This window comes from Ailuropoda melanoleuca, chromosome 14 (assembly GCF_002007445.2).
Source record: "Ailuropoda melanoleuca isolate Jingjing chromosome 14, ASM200744v2, whole genome shotgun sequence".
NCBI classification, from domain to species: Eukaryota; Metazoa; Chordata; class Mammalia; order Carnivora; family Ursidae; genus Ailuropoda; species Ailuropoda melanoleuca.
This window is the reverse complement of record NC_048231.1, coordinates 32024275-32028963: the sequence shown is the minus strand read 5'-3', so window position 1 is coordinate 32028963 and position 4689 is coordinate 32024275.

The window sequence follows — 4689 nt, the reverse complement described above, 5'->3', positions numbered from 1 at the left end:
TCCCGACTCACATTTCCCCGAACTCCTGGAATTTCCTGAGCAATAAGCACGATGGGAGCATCTTTTGTCATAATATTTGGTCTTTGTCCTCAATTCCTGAAGTCACTTCGGAGCTATGAAGGTGAAGTGTGTATCTTGTTATTCATAACAAACCCCTTTCAAACACACTACCAAGCTTGTGTTAATGTGGTGACTTTGAAACCTGCAGCCCCACCCCATCATTTCCAGGGAATGGTGATGGGCTGGAAGTTGAATCAATCGCCAATGGTCAATGACATAATTAATCGTGCCTAAGTAATGAAGCCTTTATAAAAACCCAAAAGGAGAGGGTTCAGAGAGCTTCCAGATTGATGAGTCAGAATGCTTTCACCAGCCACTTTTCCGGCCCCAAACTCTATGAGGACAGCAGTTCCTCAAGTGGGGACCTTGCCCTGTGTATCTCTTGACCTGGCAGTTGATCCCTATCTTTGAATTTCTTTCGTAATAAACTGGCAATTCAGTGAGTAAACTGGTTTCTGGAGTCCTGTAAGCTGCTCTAGAAAATTAAATGGAACCCAAGGAGGTGGGGTCAGGGGAACCTCTGATTTATAGCCACTGGTCAATAACACAAAGGACAACCTGGACTTGTGAGTGGCATCTGAAGTGGGGGGCTGTCTTGTGGGACTGAGCCCTTAACCTGTGGAATCTGACACTATCTCTGGGTAGATAGTGTCAGAATGGAGTTGAATTGTAGGACACCCAGCTGGTGTCAGAGAATTACTTGGTGGCATGGGGGGAAATTCCCCACACGTTATCATTGGTGCCAGAATGATACCATTTTGGAAAAAAATGTTGCGGGTAGCAGTGCTACCCATGGTACTTGAATCAGTCTGTATTTGCAGCTCTTAAATTCGTGGTGATTAGATACAGATCAATGGATAAGATAGGTAGATATATTTCTTAAGTATTCGTATCACATTATCAAATATACGAAAGTGTTCATAATTGTCAGCTGACTATTATGTCAAATCAAAACTTATATAGATGCAAGCACCTTACTCATTATATTTTCTGGTATAATAGTGCTCGAGCACATAGATATTGAAATACACACTACTTTATCTTTTTTTTTAAGATTTTATTTGTTTATTTGACAGAGACAGCCAGCGAGAGAGGGAACACAAGCAGGGGGAGTGGGAGAGGAAGAAGCAGGCTCCTAGTGGAGAAGCCTGATGTGGGGCTCAATCCCCTCGATCCCAGAACGCTGGGCCTACGCCCTGAGCCGAAGGCAGACACTTGATGACTGCACCACCCAGGCTCCCCGACACTACTTTATTATAAGGAACTTCCTTTTATTCCTCTTTCATATTGCAGTGTGGGCAATATATTGCATATAATCAGATGATATGATCTGTGGATTTCATTTCAGGATGGTAGCAAACATTACAAAGTATTTTTAAATTCATAAGAAATATGTAGTCCGGGATCAACAGCTCTGATTCTGCTATTGTATAGTGGAACTGAGCAATTAAGTCAGTAGATGGTGGAAGGAAGGAGCAGTGTTTTTCCCTACTGGAGTGGGAGTTAACAGATAAGAAAGGAGAGGAGGCAAGAATGATCCATGTGGTAATGCACTGGAGCGTGAAGGATCAGTATGAATCATGTTTAGCTCAACATTGATACAGGTGCTTACAAACAGAAATACATATAGATACGTGTACAAGCATGGATTAGTATTAATCCATGTATTAGTTAATTATTAATTATTGTAATTATTAATGTTAGCATTTTTATATATACATATATTTCTTTGCTTCTTTGCTCTGTAACTAAGAGGGCCTAGAAGTAACGATACCCCCGTCGGAATGAGCACCCCTAGCTTGCAGATGTTGCTAATACCAAGCTCCATAAAAATAAACAGGACTCCAACACTAGGAGTGGGACAACAAATACACAAAATGAGCTTGGAGCATCTTGTAGTGCCAGAAAGTAACGAAGCACTAAACACACACACACACACACACGTGTGCATATACTCCACATTGATGGAGGCATGTCAAAGAAACACAAAAACCAATGGAAAGACTGCCGGTGGCCACAGCTAGAAAGACTTGAGCTACAAAATAATTAAAGTAGTATTGTGCATTGTGCATTGTATTAGGATTACATATTATGCAACAAAGTATAAAATAAGAATCAATGAGTCCAAACTGATATAAACAAATGATTAAATTCATAGAAAGGGAAAAAGACACAAATCTGTGCAGAAGAACTACAAATAATTTATGAAGATACTCCCACCTCAAGAGGTGGAGTGTAACTCCCCAATCTTTGAGGGTGGGCTGCACTGGCTTTCTTCCCAAGAGGACAGAATGGGAAGGAATGGGTCAATGTGATTTCACAGTGGAGAAACCTGACACACACTCCCTCAGCCAGGCCTCAAGGTCAACCTCAACAGTGGTAGGTCGTGTTGATAGCGTGTCCTTTTGACCTGATGTGATGAGGACGGTGCTTCAGCTCTGTGGTCTTCCTCCCCCAAGCCCCTGACTCTAATCTAATCACGAGGGGGACAATTCGGACAAATCCTAGCGAAGGAACATCCTCTAAAACACCTGACGAGTACTCCTCAAAACTGTCAAGGTCATTAAAAAAAAAAAAAAAAGGAAAGTCTGAGAGACTGTCACAGCCAAGAAGAGCTTTAAGGACACACAATGACTAAATGTAATGTGGTATCCTGGATGGGATCCTGGAACATAAGAACATTAGGTTAAGACTAAGGAAATCCAAATAAAGTATGGACTTTAATTCACAATCATGTGCCAACATTGGCTCATTAATTCTAACAAAGGTACCCTACTAATATAAGGTATCAATGATGGGGACACTGGGTGTGGGGTATCTGTGAACTCTGTAAATCTAAAACTTCCTTTAAAAATGAAGCTTTTTTAGAAATATCTAGTCCTTATATAAAAACAACTACAATTCCTTTTATTAAGGAAATTTTTTAGGGGCGTCTAGGCGGCGCAGTCGTTAAGCGTCTGCCTTCGGCTCAGGGCGTGATCCTGGTGTTCTGGGATCAAGCCCCGCATCAGGTTCCTCCGGTAGGAGCCTGCTTCTTCCTCTCCCACTCCCCTGCTGTGTTCCCTCTCTCCCTGGCTGTCTCTCTCTGTAAATAAATAAATAAAATCTTTAAAAAAAAAAAAAGGAATACTTCTTTAAAAACTTGAGTAAGTGGGGGGCGCCTGGGTGGCTCAGTCGTTAAGCATCTGCCTTCAGCTCAGGGCATGATCCCGGCGTTCTGGGATCGAGCCTCACATCAGGCTCCTCCACTGGGAGCCTCCTTCCTCTCCCACTCCCCCTGCTTGTGTTCCCTCTCTCACTGGCTGTCTCTATCTCTGTCAAATAAATAAATAAAATCTTTAAAAATAAAATAATAAAAATAAATAAAAACGAGTAAGTGGGTGGGAAGATTGATCATGTTCCTGGATTTAAGAAAAGTTTCTGTAAAGCTTTTCTCCTTGAATATTTATTTAAAAGCTTAGCTCAATTTCAATCAATAGGAAAGATTTTTTTTTTTTTGCAAATTAAAAAAACATGTATTTGTAAGTTTCATCTGAAGAATTAATAGGAAGAGCCAGAATATTTTTTAAAACCTAAATCAAAATGAGCAGATATTAGATCAAACATAAATGTATAAACATTGAAAGGGTGATCGTGTTGCCAAAAGAGATAGTTCATTAGACAAGAAGAGAAATTCCAAAATACTTATACTGCTGTATATGCCAGTATGTGTATTTTGAATATAAAGGTACAATTTCAAATCAAAGAGGAAAAGGAAAGATGATTTAATAAATGATGTTGGAGGGGCGCCTGGGTGGCACAGCGGTTAGGCGTCTGCCTTCGGCTCAGGGCGTGATCCCGGCGTTGTGGGATCGAGCCCCACATCGGGCTCCTCCACTAGGAGCCTGCTTCTTCCTCTCCCACTCCCCCTGCTTGTGTTCCCTCTCTCGCTGGCTGTCTCTATCTCTGTCGAATAAATAAACAAAATCTTTAAAAAAAAAATAAATAAATGATGTTGGAATAACTAAGTCATATATAGGTATGCAAAGCACCCTATATGTACCAAACTGAATTCTAAATGGACTAAAAAGTTAATTCTATTTCTTTAAAGATTTATTTATTTGAGAGAGAGAGAGAGAGCAAGCGAGCAGGGGGGAGGGTAGAGGGAGAGAGAGTCCCAAGCGGACTCCGCTATAAGCAGAGTCTGACGTCGGGCTTGGTCTCATGACCCTTGAGATCACAACCCGAGCTGAAACCAAGAGTCAGTTGCCTTAACTGGGTGAGCCACCCAGGCACCACCAAAAAGTTAATTTTAAAACGTGAAACCCCAGTTAAACCTAAAGAAAATGCAGGTGATGATGTACCTAATAGGTGACAGGAACAACCTTTTTACACACAAAGGTAAAAATAATAGAGTAAAATATTGGCAAATTTATACAAGTATTAAAGAGTTTTCTAAAAAGTCCCGGGCGCCTGGGTGGCGCAGCGGATGAGCGTCTGCCTTCGGCTCAAGGCGTGATCCCGGCGTTGTGGGATCGAGCCCCACATCAGGCTCCTCCGCTATGACCCTGCTTCTTCCTCTCCCACTCCCCCTGCTTGTGTTCCCTCTCTCTCTGGCTGTCTCTATCTCTGTCGAATAAATAAATAAAA